Below are 24,018 nucleotides of genomic sequence, written 5' to 3'. Positions count from 1 at the left end.
AGAAAGTCAGTATAAACAGAATACCATTGTAACCTCTACAGTATTTCTGCAAAATTAGATGTTCAAAAGCAAACTAACTAACTAATTCTTATGTTAGCGTATATCTTGGGCAAGGTATCTGGAAGGAAGCTGTTGAGAAGATTCTATTATTTCAGATCTTTTACCAAAAAGTTACTCAAACATCTTTCATGAATGGTAAGAATATCTTTAACCTTCTCTGAGTACTGGGTATTGATCTAGATGACTTTTCCAGGTCTATGTCTCCGCCTCAATTTAATGTCATATAGTTAAGGAAGTATTATATAAGTTTGAATGAGATAACAAAAGGCTAAACTGTTTACTTTTTGTGTACTGTTCATCATTCTGGTGGCTTGCACAGGACTGTAATCTCATCTCTGGATTATCAAAAAAGCACTTACCTGACTCCCTACAAGTTTCCTAAGGAAATGACCAGACTGGTAGGAAGGAAGCAAAAAAAAAAAAAAAAAAAAAAAAAGAGAGAGAGAGGGGTAACCTAAATGTCCTCCTCCTTTCTAGGAACCCCTAACTCTCTTTCAAACTCCTTTAACTTCGGAGGGTCAAGTTTGGTAAGAAGGCTAGATATTGATGTAAAATACTCCCATTTGCAAAGTTATATACCACACATGTAATTGATGTCCTCCTCAGAACCATGCTTACAAATAGGGAGATCTTTTTATTTTCCCTCTCTCTCTCTTTTTATTTTTTAATTATTAGTATTCATTTTTAACTAAAACTATATCCATGGGAAAAGAGCACTTTTTTCTTTTCTTTTTTTTTTTTTTTTACAGAGAATATTCAAATGTTAATTCAAATTGGAAGCTCTCACTTCACTGAAGCCCTTCAAATGAACACTTTCTAATTCCAATTGAAAATGTTACCTAGATCTATTCGGACAGTTTTAAAAACAAGTGGGCAGCAACCACTAACTGTGCAGCTAAGCCTTAAAACACTTGTCTAAGAATGATGTTCTCTAACTCTCCTGCTCATTAATCTAGCCCTAGCACTAAGTTTGGGTAGAGATTTCTGTAGAGAGACTTGCTGAAGCTGCAGTTGGAAATACTAAGTGGAGAGAATTTCCACAGCAGCCCACACTGTTGGTGTGGTTTGAAAACCTCTTTGCAGCCCGGCTCTTTCTATGGGCCTCATGTCAGAGAACACCACAGGCAGTTGCTGCCTAGCATGGAAGGGGGGGCATGGAAGTCAAGCAAGGCAGGCAGAGGCCTTGGTCTCACTGACAAAACATCTCAGCTCTATAGTACTTGAATAAACCAGAAAGTGACAGTCAGAGAGTCAGAGTCCAGATTAACAGGGTACAAGACCAGGCAAGGCATGACTGCAAAGTAGGTGCAATGCAGTCCAGGCCTAAGCCAAGCATGAGAACCTCTGCTGAATGCAGCTCCACACGGAGGAGGTAGGAAGCCCTTCTGAAACTTCTTCCAGCTCTTCCTCAGGGAACTCCAAAGCCAGCAGAGGCTTCTCAAAAAGGTTTTTCCTGTCAGAGCTATCTTCCAAGCAGGGCCCAAGATCTGGGCCCTGACACTCTTGTTCTGACTCTAGCTGGAAGCCTTACAGGGCACTTCTGCTACAGGGATACTGAGTTTCCAAGGAAAAAGTGGGTGCAGAAAATTTATTATAGCAGCCCACATGTTATTTCAGCAGCCTCTTAGGCATATTGTCCTTCCACGGAGCCCTTACTCCTCTCCCTACCGTAATCATAGCCCTAACCCTAAACCCAGTCCCAGAAGTTTTACTACACTTTTCATTAAGCCTTTCTTCTCATCCTTGAAATTTAACTATGCTTTTAATATGCCACTAAACATACTACTTTTCATTATATATATATTTACTTTTATTGTTGTTTTAAATGAAATTTTATTGATGTATATGGTATGCGTGTGTCATGTGTAACCTTTATTTCCTGGCAGGTTATGCTGTACTTCTGTCATTTTTTTCTTCCTCAGAGTGAGCTATTAAGTCTTGTTTATGAGATCTCAGTTTGCAGAATAACAAAGTTCCTGCCATGATTCAGTAGTTTCATGTAAAGAGCATAATATTCTGTTGATAACTGCTTCTACACAATAATGAGGTGCTTAATGTAAAATAGTTGTATAATTGTATGAATCAAAGCTGTATTTGAAAAGCTTCTAATTCGAAGTTTGGAAATCCTATTTTCACTTTATTTTAGGTTTACATGTTTAGGGTTATGTGTCTTTATGCTTTTTTTAATTATTTATTCTTATTATCTTACATATTGTTATAAATAATTTCCAACAAGTTATTCTGTTTCTTACTCCACGAAGAAGGGACGTAATAAATCTGATCCAAAGCCATGTAAGTTAAATGAAAAATTCAGGATTTGGACAAATTAGAAATTATTATTTGAGTTTATTACTATTTTTTCAATGCTGCTGATTGATCCCAAATAATTATCTCCAACTTTTTTGTTATTCCATGTAAAGTAATTGAATTGTGCTAATTGTTGTTGATTTACAAAGTGACAAGACATTGTTTCAGTGATAATTATTCTGATGGAATAAAAGTGCTAACACATTTTAAGAATACTTCTCCAAATTTTATAATTAATTTCAGTAAACATTAATGCCAGTGAAGCTTAAATGCCTCAGTGTCTGCAGAAACAAACACAAAAGAACTGTGATTATTTCTGAATCCAGATAATGTTAAAACTACCATGAATAAAGTACAGATAGCTTTATATATATATATGTATTATATATGTGTATGTATATGTATGTATGTATATATAGGTATGTATATATAGGTATGCATATATATATGTGTGTGTGTGTATATATATATATATATACTGATCTATCTCTAAATATTATGACTTTTTTTTTCCACAGCAAGAACTGCACTAGGATACAGATTTACAGCCTCAAGCAACAACACTTCTATTTATGAAATCCTGGTTTAACACCTTAGATAACTAAGCAGTCTTATTCAGTTTGGTAAGTGCCCTTAGACCTCAGAAAGACTACTCCTCTGAGTAAAGTTACTCATATATAAGCATTTGCAAGGCAGCCTTTCATTTGCTGTTCTGAAATAGTTTTACGCTTGATTCTACTTTACAGATGACAAAAGAAAACTTAGTGAAGATTTTCATTTTAAATGAAAATATTAAGAAAATGTGTTGTTTTTTCTTTTAACAAATAGTTGGGTTTTATAATGCATCTATAATAAATTTAATTATATCTAAATACATATAGAAACATAGAAAAACGTAGAATATATAGACTTATCCTGTAATTGCTAAGATTACTGATCAAAGAATGACAGAAATCCGCAATGCATTCTTCTGAGAGTAAGAAATAAACACAAGGAAAAAAGGATATGATTTTCTATGTTAAATTCCTGATGTGAGGATAAAGAAAAATACATGGGTTTCAGTAGCAAAAGTTCTCTTTAGCTCACTTGTTTCAGAATCAAGTCCTAAACAGCAAAAAATGAAATTAAAAAAAGGTATGCAAGTAGGGTTTTTTTGCTTCATTTGGGATGGCTAATAGAGCAGTCAAGATGAAAAAAAAAGTGAGAACCAACAAAGAAAACCCTCAAAATATTTCTTACATGATTGTGAACAGAATGATTTCAGAATAGAAGTTATAGAGGATGAAGGGAAATTGCATGATAGATATCCAAAAAGAAAAAACAAATAGAGACATTAACAACTTCCTTCAGTACCTGTTACGAGGATTTGAGGACATGGACTGTTCACAGACAAATTTCATAAAGTTTTAATTACAACAAATATATCTAAACTTTGCTTTCAGGGAAGAGAAATAACACCAGCAGTATGCTAGTTATTTTCCATAGCTGTTTTACTATAGTGTGTTTCTGCTGCTCGACCGTTATTGCTTGTATTCAGCTGGCATCTCAGTGTGAGATGTGGAAACTAAGTCAGCCCCCAAAGTGGTACCTGTTCTAAAGACATACATACAGTGGTTTCCTTGGCAACAGACACACATGGAAGCTCTCTCAGAAGAGCTTTTTTCTCACATACTCATTTTTTCTGCACAGAGTGGTGGTTCATATGTATATGTAGGTCCAGGCTACATACTTTATCAATCAAACTACAGCTGCATAATTTCAACTCCGACTTTTATTCTTTCCTGCTTTCCAGCAGCTTATGATGAACATTTGCTGATGAATGGAGAGGCTGGTATCTGGCAACACATATTGCTCTACTAGAAATATACAAATCTCTGCTGGAACTTTACAGGTCATTTAAATAAACTTTTAAAGACAAAAAGGGCTTATTGAAGGGATGCCTACATGCAAGGCAAGTGGAGAATGGCCCAAATAAGAACTCCCAGATTGAACTTTTAAATTTAAAATACATGTGCATACATACTTAATATGCATAGCCATACTAAGACATTATTATTATTGGTTAGACCAGAAGTACTTTATAATGGTTAAGTATTAGCATTCCCATTTCAGACACGGAGAACGATCCCAAACATGTAAGTTGCATTATTAGAAGCCTCCTCATTTTGGAATCAGCCTCATGATTCAAATCAGCCTTGAATTTTGTAAAGTGCTGCCTTATTGCAGAAAAAAAAAATAAAAAAATTACTGCCAAGCTGCTAATCCTGTATAGGCAGTTTGTCTTAAACAGTGAGTTGTATATCTGTGTTCATTATGCTCCATTAAAAGAGTACTGCCCAATTAGGTACAAGTTTGGAAGGTTACTTTTTTCTCTAGACCCCTTACAGTTCTTCTTCCAACTTAGCTTGTGTTCAATTGGTTGGATGTGGTTACGCTCCTCATTACATTTTACACGGACATAGCTATTTCATTTTCACAGATGTAATAATTGGTTTAAGAGCAAATCTAAAGGCCTCTGACGTTATTTGGTGCTCTTATCGGTGTCCTCAGAGAGTGAGGAACCAGTTTACATGATACCTTTTCCTTCTGTCTTATCCCCTTTGCAGAAATAATACCTTGAGACACTAGTGGCCTTTTCAGATTTGAAAGGGACTTGTATTTATATTTCAGAACTAGAAACAGAATGTTTTCATGTGCCTTCAACTCTGGGCTACTAAGCATGGCTGATGGTGCTAGCAAACCTCATCGTATGTGTGATGTGGAAAACCTTATCTCCTACTGATTTTCATCTACTGAGGGTCTAAACCAAGACCTGTTGTATGGAAGTTTCTGATATTTTAGCTGACTTTGACATAGGTTTTCGACTTCTGCAGCTTCTATTGATTCATTCCACTAACCTTTTTGCATGCATATTTATTTCTGTCAGCATAGGTGAAAATATAGGTTGAAAAAAAATGCAATACTGTGTTCCGTACAAATGAATATTATTTATAATGGAAAATAGCAGAAATGCAAAACTGTTTTCAAAGTAGCTGAACTTGAGATAACAAGAATTTTATAGGGCTGTTCCTATTCACTTTGTTCCGCATTTCCGCATTCCCAGCTTTCTCCCACTACCTCCTTTCCTACCTTTTTTTTTTTTTTTTGAAATACTCATTAATAAGTTGTAAACCTTACCTCCATGGTGTTTCTGCTCTGCTTTATTTTCCAGAACAATAACAAAGCTACTGTAGGTTAAATATGAAGGATAGGTAGTAATTTGTCAGTGTTTCAAGCAGAATTCAGAGACATTTCAAATGTTTTTTGTGATTTGGGCTTCCAGCTTTAAAATGTGATGTATAATTGACATTTTGATACTTCGAGGCCATGGTGTATTCTCACACTTCCATGAAAAAAAAAACAACTTGCTGACACAATCAGGAAACAGATGGTGACAAAGATCTTGTATTTAATATGCCAATCATTATGCTTTAGTTGCATATTATCATCTCATTCATGAGACCACTATATGAAGGAATTTTGCTGTGCTTCTGCAAATCAATCAAGAAGTCTTATAATTATTTTTTTTAAATATAATTTATGTCTTTCTTATCCTTACTATGTTTTATTATATTTGGGGTGGAGTGTGTATGCAAATTTATTACACATGAAAAATGCTTTGACAATCATGTGGCTAGAATAGATGTCAGCAATGAAATTTTCACTATAGATAGTTTCAATAGAGAGACCAAGAAATGACTTGGCAGCTGAAGTATCCACATTTTCCATACTTTGCTGTGGTCTTTAATCCAAAGACAGTGACATAGTAAAACATTAAAAGGGATGATGTCGAGCAGGAGGATGGCCTCATATCTACTAAGACCTGGAATTCAGTCAAAATTTCTGCTCAGGAAAACCACAGATGGCAGATTACCAATATATTTCAGTTAGAGCTAGCACTCGATTTGAAATCACTGAGTATGTGAGCCAAGCATACCTCTTCTTCAGCTCAAAATAGACATTTTCTTTGGAGAGTGCCTGACTTAGAGTCCCATCATACAGGAGTGAGTTCATGCCCTCACAAACTGAGCAAGGACCCTCCTTGGATATCCTGAGATCCTTTGAAGATGATTTAGTCCATTACTGCAAGTGGGGAGAAGAGGCACATTCTTTCTCCTTTCTTTCTGTCCTGCATTGTTCAGAGAATGCATCTTTTCTGATAAGTGTCAAACCTTCATGTTCAAGGGAAGTTTGGGTATAGTAAGGATCTTTTTTCATCTCACCCCTACTCTCTATCTGTAGGTTTCCCAGATTCTAAAATGTATATCTTTCCATTTTGAGAAAGAAAAAAATAACTGTGGTTCTGTGCAAAAAGAACTTCACAAGCATGAGGACACAGCATGTGGCTTGACCACTGACTAATGTATTGTTACCTGGGGACAGAACATGCCTCTGACCTGGGTATGCTTATGTAGTCAGTTGAAAACTTACGTATTCTAAGAAGGAAAAAAAAAATGGATAGAAATATATACTGGCTTTTAGCTTATGTACATTGAGGAGAGGAAAGGGAGGTTGATCTGGTGCTGATACTTAGAAGAGAAGATATTTCTGGAGGAAAAAAATGAATTGAACTGTACACCATTGTTCAATATAATTTGTGCCATTCCAGGCATAGCACATTTCAGGAGTTGTTTCCATGGCAAAACAGTCATAAGTGCAAGAAACGTGAGACTATGTTTCTTTCGTATGTGTCACATCACAGAGTTTATGGTAGCCCTTCAGTGTATCACTGCTCCTTTTGCTCTCTAATTCCCTTTTCCTAATCCCCAGCCATTTTAGACTACTGGTAACATGTTGTGGCAGACCAGACCATCACTGACTCATCACTGGGAGTTCTGCGTCATCCTGATTTTGTTCTCTTCCCTTCAGTGCATGGCATTCCTCATTTAGCTTGTCCAAACAGGTTTTTGCAGTTTATAAAAACAGAAATCTTTGAAGTTGTTATTCTGTGTTCCTTTTAATTGGTCAAGAAAAAATAAAACCCATCAAGCTCATTGTGTAAGAGAAGAGCTGTTCGTAGACAGGGTCAGATTTATTGTTTGCTTCATTACTTATCAAAGATAACAGCTTACACACCTTGCGCTATTTAGACAGCAGTCTCTTGGGATGTCAAAAGTCAAGGTTACATCAGCTCTTGACTTTATCCAGGCTGTATGATGTACAATGTCACTGTAACAGCACTTCCTCTTTGTTATGGGGGAACTCGATTCATAATGAGCCCAACTAGGGTGTATTCGGATTGTGATAAAGAGCTCTACACAGAGGCTCCTGTTTTAGAGAAACAGGTGTTGGCTTTGATTAGAGAAAAATGACATCATCTAAGGGAGAGGAGAAAAAAAGCAAAGGGAAAGGAAGGCAAAAATAGAAAAAAGCAACCAGACACAAATACATTTGCACATATAAAGCTGTTCTAATGAGAGCCAAATTGATTTGACATTCAGTGGCAGTTTGAAGCCAAAAAAAGCAAAGCAGCCTACAAAAGGCCCAGCTCATTGTTTATGGAGTATCATACTTCATCATCTGTGAGACCAATAACAGTGATGGGAAGACCTTTAAAAGTAGGGAGTTTGCACAGAATTGCTTCGTGGATACCGCTGATGTCAGATCCAATAGAATGATTGTGACCTATTTCCTGAATTGAAATCATGTTTGTCAGATGAAGAAGGTGCTCTCTACAGACTATATCTTTGAGAACAGAATTTGGTACATTGTTAGAATTCTTGGGTGATTCCTTCCAGGCAGGCAGAGCCACAATATTTATCCTGTGATGAGTCCTGATCATCAAATAGCCAATGAAGAAAAAAATAGAAGAGAAAAAAAATACATAACGTGAAAATGCTGCTTCCACTACATGAAAATTATTCTCCTTAAGTAAAAGAACTTTACATAAAATCGAATAAATTAATGTAGGCATCCCTTTCATCACCATTTTGTAGGTAACACCTTTTTTTTAAAAAAAAAAAAAAAAAAAAAAAAAAAAAAAAAACAATTTTTATTAAAATAGTAGACCTCTGTTGTTAGTAAACTGCAAAATATATTTTGACCATCTCTGCTTTCAGTTAGAACACCTGGTGAGGACTGACATGTTTATTAAATGTTGGTGAATGCCAATATGAATTAAATAAGCCTTCAAAAAAATGTGAGATAGTATAGCCTTCTACAGTAAAGGATATGTGTAGAAAGCAGTCTCTCTCTTTCTGCCTTCTAGCTATGAACTCTATCTAGATATCACAATATTGGTACTAAATTCAGATATAAATGTTTCTGTTTAGATTTCACTAGAAAATCTGTTTATTTCTTGGGGGAAAATTCAGGAATTTCACCCTTCTGGGTCTCAATTCTCTGCAATACAAATAGACAGAGATCTCAAATTATCAAGTCCCATTAATAATCCCATTTTATATGTAGTACCATGTATGGCTTCATGACTCAAAAGGCAATCAAGGTGACCAAACTTATAATGGATTGCACAACCAAAACCGGAGAGAAACAAGATACAAAGAGGTAGGTCTATGTAAATAAATAAAACATTTTCTTTAATTCACATTAACAAAACTCAGTTTAACCTTTTAACCGTTTTTGCTTTTTCTTTTTGCAAACCTCCTTTGTCTGTTTCCTGTAAATATTTGCATCTCTGAGTTTATTAACATGAACACTCAACAAAATAAATAGATCGGTAGATCAAAATGTTTAAATAGGCACAAAAAGTTAGCTTTACATCTATTTTAAATACAATATTCTGTGATGTATAAAGATAGTGTATTTTAGTTATGAATTATATATGCAGATGTAATTCCTGCTATGCTAGTTTATGTCATAAATCATATGATTGTGTTTCTTTTGTCATATTTAGGAGAATTATAAACCACATTGGAATAAATTACAAATTCCAAGTATTACAAAAAAGGTTTTTCAATTCATGAGAGTACCCAGAAATTCAAGGCCCTATCTATTTTGCCACAGACTTCAGTTTGCAGGAGAAATAGAGTTGCTCTAATGCCCACTGGTTTCACAGTCAGTCTAAAGTCTCACAGTGGTCACATTTAATTCTATTGTATTAAGCATTAAAATACAGCTGGTATGGTGAGCGCTTCAACAAGCAGATTTCATTTTTCTTAGGCCATAAGTGTTCTCAGGGATAACTGCATTATAGAAAAAGTAATCAGGGAATCAGTTCAGGATGATCAAAGAAATACGATGCTACACAGCTTTGATAAATGTTGTTAAATCGTTTAAAATGTTACCTTATAGGATTTAGTGTCAGAAATATAACACCACAGAAGTGAACAGGAGCAATTTACATTTCCCTTAGAGCTGTTGTTTCACACTGTCTGAAGATTCAGGCTATGTCTTTCACTGCTGAGAAACGATGTATTTTACATCAAGCAATGTAAACTTTTATAAATTAGTGAAAACAAGAAAAAGACAAATTTCAATTTAATGCAGTTAGCCAGGGTTAACCTTAGGCCCACATTTGCCATTCTATCAACTGCAGTAAAGAGATAAAAATGACACGTCTTGATTTGGATTTTACATTGAGACAATTCGTTATGGGAAATCATGTGATGTCAAAAATGAGCATATAGCCTTTGCGAGAGCACTGTATTAATTTCCTGCTGCCCAGATTGGAAACTTCTCTGCACAGGTCTATTCTTACAAAGTTTGGATATGCCATGCACTTTATTTCCTTTGTGTTTCCTTCCATGCCTGCAAAAGGGATAATTTCTATATGAAATTCTTCTATAAAAAAGAGAACCAAATTAATGTATAATCAATGTGTAATCAAGCTCAATGTACAAACCTTTGCATGTGTATTACACTATATATATACTGATGCAAATGTAATGAATCAGTCATGTTAGTTACAGCTTTTTTTTTTTTTTTCCACTTATATATTCACTGTCTGCTTCCTGTGCTATACCAACACCAAATATTTTTTGTAGAAGAAATTCATAAGTCATCTTAATACGTCACATTTATAGTCTGGTCATAGACAATTCATATATCAAAAAAAAAAGTGACATGCACAAAATATTTTTTTCAGTTTGATTTCAGTTTGATTTTTCCTACTAGACAACCAGGTGTCATGGAGCTGGAAACATACTTTCAAGTAGTAGACTTAGGCAGTTGCTTCCATTTAGCTATTCAAGAATTCCTGTTTCTGGTATGTAATTACCAGGTATGAAACAGCAGTTTCATCTGGCAGAAAGTAGACCAAATGAATATAAACTAAAGATAATAAATAAATAAAGATTTTAGTTTTATTTTGTTTTCCCATCAGTGAGAGTGATTAATTCCTGGAACAAATTAACTCAAGAAGTGGTAATTTCTCCATTGTCTGTAATATTTGCACCAGGAATGGATTTTTGTTTCCCTGAAAGACATGCTTAACTAAAACAAAACTGTCATTAAATCTGTGGGCAGAGATAAAGGTGCAGGAACGCCCCTTCTGTGATAACTTATATCAAGCATGTAACTTTGTGCAGCACTTTCTTGCTGGTAGGGTTTGGGTAGTCTAGCTGGTGGCTCCTGAGTAGTGCCCAACACAAGTTACTTGGCTCAGAAAAAATACTTAAGATAAAATTTTATGCACGTGTGCTATACGAAGATCTATTAGTCTGGACAACCTAGTCATTTCTCTAGTCTTAAAACTGACAAGTTCCTAGTAGTATATCTAAGACATACAAGTACACACAAAGAAAACTGTGTACACAAGCCAAAATACTTCTCCAATCTATTCTGAAAGTAGTTCTTTAGATTTTTTAGCAGCCCAACATATGAAGTCTTATCTGCTGTACTGTAGTGAAGACAATTTTATTTTCATTCTTTTTACTTCCAGAGCCAACAGTCTGTTTTACTTCCATATAACTAAGTACGACTATCATTTTTTATTCCATTCATCTATCTTCAATTGAGTTTAGTGAATTCCATCACACTACTCCTTCCTCAGCTTAGCAGAATTAAAAGGGCTGCACAGATTCTGCTAAATGCATACTGAAAAAGATCAGATTAAAAAGATATAGTGAAAGTCTCATTGATACAGGTAGTCTTTACAGTGGTGGCAAAAATCCTTTAGGATTGCATGAAAAATATATATATATATATTTATAAATTTGTAATTAGTTAACTAAGAGATTTGAAACTGGGCTTACTAATAGGACAGTTTAAATACAGACACTAAGATAATAGAAAGCAGTTATACACATTTTCATTATTAACCTCCAGTGTAAAAAAAATCTGATATCAAGGAAATGTGACTACTGACTACAAGCTCTACTCCTTAGAGACTGGTATATTTTAAAGACAAAAAATTCTCCTGTTTGGAAATTTTGTCAGAAGTTATTCTGAAGAGAAAGGAATGGAAAACAATAGGAGTTATCCTGGAAGAAAACTGCAATTCTATTCCTTGTCTTTCCTACTGATCTGTATGCCACTCTTTTGTTACAGTGGGATGTTTGAAGGCATTTTCTAAAAGACTTCCCGGATGGATAACCTGCCCTTGTGCCAAACTGTTCATTTTAAAGCTGTGAGTTACCTGCCTTACACGAAACTGTGGGAGGCTCCAAGATGCCTCTTATATGTGATTAAACCACCTGTTTTCTCAAAAGGCACTTCCAGAGTAGTACTACCATGTCTAACCGTGCAGCTGGAAATGACTGGAGATCAAAATGTGCTGCAACATACAAAAGCTGAAAATGGGTACTTTTGTAGGAAGTCATTTTGCAAGATGTTCATCTGAAGTCTGTTTTCAAGACACAAAGACACAACCCATGCACCATTACAAGCCCATCAGTTTCTTGAAAGGAAATACCTGTGGTGTAGCACAGACATTTTATTCTGTGCAGGCTTTGAGTAACAGAAGGTGTTTTGCATGCATATCTCCACAATTATGCTTTTAGCATGATGTTGTAAGGTGTTTAACTGCAACATAGCCATTGAATACAGTGTGTCCTTTGTAACTCAGGGTTGAAATCCAACTTAGAACAGCTTAGAACAGCTCATGTTTCTAGAGGTGTCCGAAGTTAGATGAATGTAGCAACCTTTTGAGTAAAAAATTGGGAAAATCAATAAAGATAATGGGAGAGAAAAATATTTTAATTTCAAAATTATTATTACGTACCATCCTTTCTGTATTTCAGATTTTTCTTGCTTTGAACCAAGTGATTTTAATTTTGTGGTCACCCACTTGGTGGTCACCTATGACTGTTAGAAGAAAAGGCTTAAAACCAGGCATGTCAAAACCCTTTTGGTGAGGAATCAACAGCATAGACTTCGTACATCATATACTAAAGAACTAATATGCAAAGTGCAAAATTGTTTTCTGTCAATATACCTACTCTATATTAAAATTCATACATACAGTAAAATGTTCGACTAGAGGTAGGGACTAGTGAAAAGAGGTATTTTATTCCTGTCCCTGACTGTGCAAAGATGAGTAGTTTCCTCAGCTCTACGAAAACAACTGTGCGCTTTTAACCAAATCTGCCTTCTTCTTGTATTTTATCAGCAACAATAGCAATTTCTACAATTTTACAAATGGGTTTGAGTTATTAATTTCATTACTAAACAACAACAACAAGAAATAAATATCACCAAGCTATATAGATTGCTCTTTATGGGGCAGTTTCTGGTACTGCTAAAACAGTGTGTTTTTACTTTACATCACCCTCCCCCAGCTTCTTTCCTCTATTGCTTTATTCAGTCACTGAAATAAGAGGATAGAAAACAGGACTATATATGGAAAGAGACTGGTTCAGCAAAATGCTGTTTTCTTATACAGATACTATTGTACTGTGAAACTACATTTAAAAACTAAAATGGAAAATAAGACACATACATAATATTATGACTAGTAATGTCTTTAGTTTTGCAGCAGGCATTTTACAAGCAAATATGCCTTTATTTTCTACACACTATGCTACAGTAGACAAGAAAGAAAACTGAGCATCTCTTGGTCAACTGTGAAATGCCATTTGTAAGTGGAAGTACTTAAGGCTTACTAGAGTTTCTTGTCCCCTCTAATTCATTGCAAGTTTGTTTTTGTTTATGAAAACAGATTTGATCAGATAATCGGAGTGTAGAGGTAGTGTTCAATCATTCAGCGATATTTGGTGGATCTTATTCACTTTTATACTTCATTGCATTTTCACTCTTGGAAACTCATTTACATAATCTCCGTATGGTCATTTCACAGTAACTGTATGTGACTCTTGATATGCCAGCTAATAATTACCCTAAGCTATCAGAGAATTCGTAACTGCATAGTGACTACACAGTTATTTCTTAACATTCATTCTCGAGATTGAAGGCTCTCAGACTGGTCCAATACTATTAATTGTAAAGCTATTTACCAACAACAAAGACTCTGCCTCTGCTTCTCAGCCCCTGCAGCTGAAGCAGAAAATGCCGGTGTTTACTTAAAGAATGGGAGGAGAAAAACAAACAAACAAACAACAACAACAAAAAATCTTTCCTTCTTCTATGCTTGATCCTTTGCTGTTGAAGAGAATAGTACTTTTTGTCATTGATTTCAATGGGACTCCAATCTGACACACTTTCTCATCCTTTTATGCCCCATTCTTCTTGCGTTTCAGGAAACGTACTTTATTTACATAAGAATTGTCATAAAACTGTACTTTCTGTAAATGAGATTATGCTGTATTTTCCCACCTGCTGGCTTGGTTTAGGTTCCCATAATCTCTCATACAGAGTTATGATGTACGTCTGTGTAACTGAATGTAATATCCCTAGAAAAATAAGGAAGGAAGCAATAATTTTCCCTTGGAAGTTTGGTAGGCCAAAATTCTTAGGTATTTTTAACATAGCATTCCAACTTGCTTGGCCTTAGGACACTACTTTTTAGCATTACTGTGAATGTGTTTTGTGTTTACACACAAAATGGATTATCGGGAGACTTGTCAGAATACCGTTTGGATTAAATGACTATGGAAAGGGACAAAGACAACATTTGAAAGGCAGGACTTTCCTCTCCTTCTTTCTTAGCAACTGAATTAAAAAAATGCCACTGACTTTAATCACCACTTACAGGGTATTGAATTGTATGGTGTTTTAGAATTTGGCAGAAGAGATGAAAAATTTCTGAATGGGAATAAAGGAAAACACAGAAAATCCTATATAAAAATGCAGAAAAAAAAGGCTGCTTTTTTAAATTATTTTATAGAATAAGTAGAAATGATATTTGGGTAATGATTAAATAATACTGAAAAAGTCCACTGTGTTAACAAGGAATTTCTCAGGGTTGTGTATATGTGTGATACTTAATTGTTTTGGATTTTTGATTGAGATTTCTTTTCTTTTCAAAAAGAATGATGTGATCTAAAAAGATAGGACAAGCTTAGTTCAGTTATAGCTTTCATATAATTACTACAAACTAATGCAAATTAGACTGTAGGTCTGCTCAATGTACATTTCTGTTCTTGCCAAATTATGTTTGGCAGTGTGGTCAAGCAATAACAGATGCACACTGTGCCTAGTTTTCTCGGGCTGTTCAATAATTAGGAGGGCCATGTATTATAATAAACCACATCCCCTTGGCTGAGATTTGGATGCAAATTGCACACTAATTCACTTCCAAGTTTTTTGGAAGCATACCAAAAGACATGAAAATTAGGGAAATATACTATTTACTTCGGGAAATGTGTTTAAAACTAAATAAGGCTCATTTGTAAGCAGTGTTCATCTATTCCATGCTTGTAAAAAAATTAACAATAAGTTCCCTTTTCTTTTACACTATTTAGTTCAGCTCGAGCACAGAGCAGCTAATGTGACACCTCTGCAATGTTCATGGCATCTCTATTATTCTTGCACTGAGAGAGTACAATATAAAAGACAGTTACTCTGCTTTGTATTTCTCTAAGGTATTGCTGAGGTTGAGTGGATGATATCAGTTCAATGAAAGACTTGAATCACACTGCAATCCAAATTCTTTGCAATCAGTTGAGTTGTAATGGCATGCTGTTCATAGCAGAAAATTCGTCTTTTGAAAAGGCTGAAGATTCTTTACCCTTAGCTATTACACAAAGGCTGAATGGACAGATTTAATAAAAAAAAAATAAAAAATAATGAAGGAAATTCTAGAGAATCCATCAATGCAATGCATAGATGTAACTACATCCATTACTGAATTCTGGAGCAACAGAAAATTAAAATAATTGAAAGTAATCCTGTAAGTATTAAACAGGTAGTTAGGTTATCCTGAAAACTGTTTAACAGTGAACTGCATTTCAGTAACAGCTAACACTCTGAAACAGAGAAATACAATGCAACCTAAAAACTGTGTAATGGGAGATACATCCTTTGTGTTTATTGCCTACAACTTGTACTGTGCTAGCAACTGAGACATGCTCACAAATTAGGACCCCACTGTACGTGCTTTAGACAAATACAGGAAAAAAAAGCAGTGAAAAAGACAGAAATTAGAATGCTTTCCTATGGTACTATTTTTTGTTTTATCAAGGGACAAAATTTTGTAAATCTTCCCAGACATTCAAAATTTTATGTGATATTCAAACAATTGTTTGCAAGAAGATAATTAGGGGAAATGTTCCTTGCCAAAAAATATTAAAAATAACTTGAAATATATTCTAAACTCCCAGCACAATTATAGTGACTACAGTGTAGTTTTAATATGGGTGATTTACTTGTAAACAAATTCATGTGAGCACCAGCAGAAATCTCTACAGCAAATCAAAAGTCAGCAGATTACTGAAGAAGTCTTAATTATTAAAACTTTGATAATATAGAAATACTGGCATAATGACATTAGGTAAGCATCCTAGCAATGAAAATGTTTTTAGGAGGATAAATCAATGCTGTATCATGCAGCTGTAACTAGACTGCTATGTGTGAAAGTTTACAGAGTTTTATAGTAGGTGTTTTTCAGGTGTTTAAGAGTTTTTCTTGTTTGGTGGTTGTTGGTATTGTGACTCTATCATCACAGGCTAACAAAACAAGGGAAAAAAGAAAAAAAAAAGAAAAAAAAAAAGAAAAAAAAAACTACCACTTGTCTCCAGCATGATGAACAGAGAGTTAACTACATAAAAGCAATTTTGGCAAAAGTACTGTTCACTCTGTATGTTGAAATTGAAAACAGGCTAAAGACTAAAACTGGGAAAGCAACTGAAATTGTAAACTAATTTGAATCATTTAAATTAAGGGACTATGAGGAGCTTTAGAGGAATTTTGCAAAAATAACCAGTTGAACAACTTCATTGCAGATAAGCCTCAACACAGATAAGACCTCCCTAAAACACATTAGTGGAAACAGTCTAAAGTATTTATACATAATGATGTCTCCTGAATTAGTTGTAACCTCTCAGGAAAAAAAAGATCTAGGCATTACTGTAGACAGCTCAATGAAGAGACTTGTTCAGTGGTGATTAAAAAAGCAAATAAGATGTTAAATTGTGTTAAGAAGGGAATAGAGAATAGAAAAGAGAAGATTACAATTCCATTATATAAATCGATGGCACATTGATTACTGTATTCAGTTAGACATCTTATTTTAAAAAGACACAAATGAGAAGGTGAAATGAAGTACAATGAAAATGACAAAGGTGTTACTTTCGTAGTCATTGAATTATGTCAGCCTCTCCAGAAGCATAAGGGACTAAGTGGAAAATGTTAATCCCAATTTGATAGAACGATCCCTAGAAAGCTAGCCCTTTTTCTAACATTTATCAGATGCGAACCAACCCATTTTTTAACATTTATGAGAGACTGCTTCAACATGCTGCCAGTGTCAGATTCAGGAAAATATAATGATGATATAGAGACATTTTTGGACTCCAGTCATTCTGTTGTGTGCACTCATCATCAGTGCAGAGTATGTGTAAATCTAAATCAACACTTGAGAAATAATGTAATTTACATTTTTAATGAAGAATACTTCTCAGAAAGTAGTCTTCCCACTTAAACATCTGGCTTTTTCCCCATTTTCTTTCAGAGGTTATTTGAAGGTTAAGGTTTCCTTAACCCTGAGATTTTGGGGGTTTGGTGGCTGGGGGGAGTGGAGCGGGGGGTGTTGTTGTTAATATTTTCGTAAAGGTTTTTCTATTTTTTTATATAAATTAAATTATTGAGGTCAGAATTTTTTCATAATTATCATATTGTTATGAAGTGATGAGGGTTGTTATATGTTGCCTGGACTGTTCAAGACAGTGGGATATATACGTAGTAGCTTCCCCAGACTTGGAGAAGACCTCTGAAAACGTCAAGTTTGTTCACATCTATGTCTGGTGAAACAATATGTGTGCATGTTAAACATTGAAAATAGTCCAAGAGCTGCCATTAATTTGAATTGATCTGAAATCAGTATTTGGATCTGCCCAGAAATTGAAAAATGTTATTTCCATAACTCCTATCTGAGATACATAGAATCTTTTGAGGGATGTATAAGAATGGCATTGTCGTCAACACTGATAACTTCAATAGAACATTAATTCATTAAACATGAAAGAAAGCACAGAAGGTGCTTCTCCACTAAGAAAAAAAGCTTTTGTAATATCCCGATATCCAGTACTACTCATTCTCTGTACGTGGAGAATGCAATACCTGAAGTCTCTCTAGAGTGTTACTGATTGAAAGTCTTTTAATAACATTAAGCAAACTATATATTGAGTTATATAAACTTAGATAATGATATCTAAGAAATCTATGGATATTGGACAGACCAAACACATTGGCAATAGCCTTAATCTTCTGAGCTATGTTCCCTCAGTAGGTGACATCTTTTGTGATTTTTTTTAAGTCTATTATACTAAAGGTTATAGGGTTACACTGGAATGTGTATTAGATGGCTGCCTCCGTAGATGGCTCAATGATCTCTGCAGATTCCTTTTATTCAATACTCTTACAGTCCTCAGAATTGTCCTAGAATAATATCACCTCTACTGTAGAGTCAGGTGAAAATCAAGATAAATAAATGAATTTCTCTTCATTTGATTCATTGTATAACATGTTCACTCAAAAAATTATTATTATGATTTATTGTTTTTCTTATCAGAATCTCCCTCAGTAACTCTGGCACATTAGGCAGAACTGCAGCTGAGCAGTAATTTTTAATTAACTGACTGTAATAAAATTATTAAAAATTCATAGCATTCAAAATTTTCAAAGAAAGATGAAACATTTATTTTCAAGCATTTTCATTTAAATTTGAAGCTAGAACTCAGATTTGCAAATGTAGGTAGTTGAGTTAGGTCCCTAAATACTTCCATACATAAGACACTAAATTTCAATCAGATCAAGGTTTAAAATATGTCTTCTGGCACAGAATAATATATTGGGAATAAGATCTATAGATTATTTGGCTTTCGTTACTATTTTTTAAATTATTTTTAAAAGACTTTGTGAAGCAGCATCTCTGTTTGCTACAACTGTGGATGGTATGCTTTGTTCAAACCTAGGAATGCTCTTGGAATTGTAATAACTAGTAAGGATAAATTGTTCTCTTGCAAAATTTGATGTCAGCAGCACGATCTGTTCTAGCCTGAAGAAAATTCTCAATTCTAAAATATTACTCAGGCAAATGCTTCAATCTCATGAACCTTATTTGTCATCTTCATATTACTTAGCTCGTTCTGGTAGCCTTTATTGCGCTGATATGAAATATAATGTATTTACCAAAGCATTACGTATTAATGTTTCTTACAATGTTACTCAGACTCCCCCTTTCTTTTGCAGCTATCCTAAAGTTTCTTGGAAGATCCAAAATCCAACCTCTGAGACTACCATGCTGAAGAAAAAAAAAAAAAAAGAGTTTCTAATTTACATCCATTCTTACTGGATAATACAGACTGCTGGGAAAGTCTGTAGCCAAGTAGGAGGGAAAGAAACATTCAGATTGGCATTAGATTGAACCCATGTCTGCCATACCCTAGGTGAATGTCAGTGAAAGCAATGTGTTGGGGAAGGGGTGGAAAGAAGATGGTTCTTCACTCCTACCTCAAGTTGCTTCACATTTCCTCTGCAAAAAACAATATTACTTTTGGGAGGAGCTTTGGGGTAGTGGACTTATTGTACAGATTTGTCTCCTTGCAACCTTGACATGTAAATATGACCTCAGAGACTTATGAGAAACCTCTATTTTTTCGTATTTCCAATTCAGGTAAGTTTTTTGTTCTGTATTATGTCTATATGGGTCCTATTGCTGGCTTTCTGTGCCCACAGACTTCATGAAGGGAAACAAAGCACCTGTATTCCAGTAAGTGTCAAGTTTGGTGCTGCAACAATCAGTCAATGCTTTGATGTCCAAAAGTGTTTTGTAATGAAGTTTTTTACTCTCAAGATTTTGACAACCTTTGCAACTTTTAAGAAGTGGGATAAAACTATCTCAGAAGTGGTTACGAAAGCTGGGGACACTTTTGTTAACTGAGCTGTCATTTTGGCATAATATCAAGTCCATGGCAGACTCACTGAAAAAATACTGCACTATAAAATAGACCATCACAGAATCTTAGCATGGAACATACCTAAGAACATGATGAGGTCAACCTGTGCTTGTTAACTCATAGAGATTCAAAAAGGAAAAAAAAAAAAAAAAAAAAAAACTAGCAGAGGGTTAATTTAAAACTAAGAAGAATATACTTCAGGCAGTAGTGTTTTTTAAACCTTCCTTTATAATTTTTGCTTATCAAGGAGTGCCCTTCTGGTATATCAACTGAGCCAAGACTGAGTTCTCAAATACTATGATGGCTTCTGTTAATTAGATAGTTTAACTGTGATGAGTTGTTGACACTGAGATGATTTGTGTTAAATAATTTTAAAATATTCTGTGGGGCACTAACTTAGATGCATTGTTTGTTCATATTCCAGGCCCCGACTTCAATCTTTTTTACAGCCCTCAACAGAAATGAAGTCGATGCTTCAGCAAACTTTAAGTCAGAATAAGTAACACTGCAAAGACATTTTTGAGCAATTTGAAATCTCTGCAATAATTTTAAGTTAATAAGTTTGTCTTTTTACCCTCTGGCCTGTAGTTTAATGGCATAGAATGTGAGAAATATTTTTTATAATATTATTTAAAGATGTTAAGTTTTGCTAGGTTAGCATTCCTTAAACATTTCTTTTCTGGTGTTTTCCTACTCATAAAACCATCCCCAGCTGCCCTGTTCAGGGCAAAATGAAGGAAGGATTGGCAGAATGTGACACTTTTTTCAACTAGGGTGCTGTACTCACATGGTCTTTCTTTTAGAGGGCTTTACTTTCATTCACAGGAAACATGGATAAACTGAGTTTTAATTGTGAAATATGCTATTTATTAAAAAAAAAAATGCATTGGTCTTCAGCAGTGCTCACTAACTATTGCAGTGTTTGAAATGGAAAAACAAACAAACAAAACAAAACAAAACAAAACAAAAAAAAACAACCATGCACAGGGATGAACGAAGGGTGAACACATTTATAAGTAGGAAGTATTCTGGTACCATTAATAACAGGCTGCACGCATTTCTTGTTCTTCAACTCCAGAAATTGGTTCTCCTCTCCTATCTCGCTCCCCTGTTCTTATGCTTTTCCACCTTCGCATGTCTTTCTATTCTTTTCTTTCCTATTGCCCCTTTCAACAAAAATTATACCCTTCTTCCTTACTGTTTTTAACTACTTTTCTCTTGTTTGCCTCCAATCTTGCTGTAGTCTTTAAGCCCCAAATGCTCCCTTTCCTTCTCAACGCCCCATCCTTCCTGAGTGGGAGTGCTGCCCGTGCCGCTATAACACCTCAGACTCTGTTGTGATCTCCATTCTGCATTTGCACATGGATACAGTCCCCTAAATGAGAGACTTTTTTTTTTTTTTTTTTTTTTATTAAAAGCATTAGACATTTATATGTAGGAATAACACTTGCAGAGACATTCTCTAGGTTAAAAGTTAAAAGGGATGTCAATCATCATACTTCAGAACATAAACAGATTGCCAGCGTGGGTTGAAAAGGAATTTTCCCCACATAAAATCATAGAAGTTTGCAATAGAAAAGAACTAATAGGTCAGCTAATCCATCTACCTGCCAATTCAAGCTTTTTCCCCACCATATATTTTGCTGTTCCTTTGGCCTTTTAAAAATCTCAAGTGATTGGCTGTTAATGCTTCCCTGTAGAGAAGTCCTTTAGTGCAGCTAGTTCACTCTCTAGATTTTTTCTAGTAGTCAGTCTAAACTTTCTTTTACTGCCTTCATCCCACTAGTCTTAATGGCACTCCTATTAAAAACACACATCTACCATATTAAATAACATTTAAATAACATTCTCTCCTGATGTATTTTTACAGCTTTTGAGTACACATAAATTGTTGTTAACGCCTGATTGATGATTCTTACCCATTCTATTAGTTGCCTTTAGCTAAGCAAACAATTCTTTTCAGCATCACCTCTGCTTAAAATTGTACTTCTATTACCACAAAGCATATGAGACGAATCACCTACATCACATGACTACAGGGAAATCAGAGCTTCTGAATATATGTAAATACAAAGAAATAGATTTGTCAACAAGAATATCCATATGTGTAGCCATATATGTGGTACATTTACACCCATACAAAAGGACTGTGCAGATAATTCTATCGTAATTCCTTTCAAGACACCTCTCCTAGTTATGTGAACATGGCTGTGGTATTGTGCTCAGCTCTGAAATGCTCTGTCCAGGAAGGAAGACAGCCTTCCATAGAAGGCCTCTTTCTCTTCAGTGGTGAAAACTTTGGTGATTCAGAACAGTGATGAATTTTCAATGAAACACAAAATACAGCAAAAGCGATGAAAGCCCAATTGGAAGGTTAAATGGTTTATGTATGTTGTATATCCCTTGCTGGGCCACTAATAAATTATCCCACCAACCATTAAAATTAGTTAAACTAGAATGCTTTAAATTCCTCATACCTTAGCTTGTAAGCAAGGGATGGATCAAATAATTTGCAGGTAGCCCTGAAGCAAGCAGGGGAATATTTTCCCGGGGTCTTAAAGGGACACATGCTCTTTGACAGAGGGACAGGGTGTTTACATGTACCACAGGTGAGCCTTCTGTTACTTGTAGGATGGATTAGTAACATGACAGAATAAGGAATAGGAAAGCACAACTCTCCTAGTGCTTTGTGCTGTCGTTACCGTACCTGGGAGTCAGCTCCAGCAGAGAGAATGTCAACTCTTTCTGCAAACAGCTTTCTCCACTTTCTTTTTCCTAAGACAAACATAACTCTTCACTCTTTTAAATCTCATATCATCATTTTTCTAGTGCTATGGCATTTGCAAGGTTAGGGCTTCGCTATGGAAATATTTTGGGAGTCTTCTGGGCAAATTCTAAGTAGCTGTTAACAGATAAAAGCAGCCAGTGACCTTCAGCTTGTTCTGCGCTCCTTAGCCCTCAAGATACTTCCAAACTTCATTAACCTAAGGATATCAGTGGTCTAAGGTATTCACATAGCAAAAGCAGATTGCAGTGGTGCTCATGTATGCCACAAAGAACAAAATAGATCTTTCTATTGTAATTTCTATTAAAACTCTAACAACCAGGTAGGTAATATACTTTAAATACAGATGATGAAATGGTTACTATAAAGGATCCTCACAAGACAGATTTCTGTAACTCTATTTTTGTATTTCTTTATATCCTTTGTAGATTAGCGTAAACACAATTAATTAATCATGAAAAGCAACTCCTACAGAGTAGAAGCAGGATTTTAGCTTCCAAAGCAACTTCCCTGCCAGACCTGAAAAATCTTATTCATTGTCAAGCAGTGTCACTCTTCTTAACCAGCCTTTGATACCACGAGGTGCAGCAACCAAGAATTGCAGCAGCCTGCCTGTTTTTTGACATGGATACAGGATTGAAATATACTGGGCTATTTGCACCATCTGGTACATGCATTTCAGTTGAATGAAAGCAGATGAACTCCTGGGCACTTTGGTGATGAAACACCAGGAGGAAAGGAAACAAAACCCAAGAGACAAAAAAGTGTTAGTGAGGAAAAGAAAGCTGAATTGATCTCATTTCTGGACTGTGGAAGGCCATCTAGGTTTCTTCACACTTGACCTGGGACTACATGTTTCACTCCTTGTATGTTTGGAAAAGGAATGCATTTGATTAAGCAGAATGTTCTAATGATCCTTTATAGTTTTGAAATCTGTGGATCTATAAATATGTATGTATCAATGTTGCTGTGACTATGATTTGCAGCTGTCAATCAGAGTGCGTTTATGGCTGTAAATTTTCATTTCACTAGATTTCTTGCGTAGTCTTCTAAAGAGAATAAAAGTCTACTCCACATCTCGAGATTTTAGACAGAAGAGTAATGCATGATTAACAGTATGCTGAGAGGTGTCACATTCACATTAACACTGATGTGTGAACCAGTGGTCAAATGGCAGATTACATGTCTGTCACAACACATCAGGGCAGTGTTCCAGTCTGCCAGCTTTACCCTGCCCAGCTTCTTCAAACAAAGAGTTCTTCTGAAAAATGTAGCACAAAAAGAATGTTGAGCCTTTGGGGGAAAAAGAAGTCTGTCTCACGGTCAAGCTTTCTGAAGTCTTAGTAACATCAAATGGCAGAAGGGGGTTACTCACAGTCACATAACCTTGCAGGTTCGTGGAAGTCTATAACACAA

General features: G+C 35.2%; 1 long non-coding RNA gene across 1 annotated transcript; it reads left to right on the top strand.

Annotated features, from left to right (window-relative positions):
* Window positions 1-1,118: 1,118 nt before the first annotated feature.
* LOC311437359 lies at window positions 1,119-23,682 on the top strand. The gene is made up of 4 exons (XR_014693419.1): window positions 1,119-1,432; window positions 2,886-2,990; window positions 19,111-19,534; window positions 23,031-23,682. It is a non-coding gene; the product is annotated as an uncharacterized lncRNA (long non-coding RNA).
* Window positions 23,683-24,018: the final 336 nt, after the last annotated feature.

This window comes from Aythya ferina (genome assembly GCF_964211825.1).
Source record: "Aythya ferina genome assembly, chromosome: 5".
Taxonomy (NCBI): Eukaryota; Metazoa; Chordata; class Aves; order Anseriformes; family Anatidae; genus Aythya; species Aythya ferina.
The sequence above is the reverse complement of the archived record's forward strand: the minus strand, read 5'-3'. Positions and strand labels throughout refer to the sequence as shown.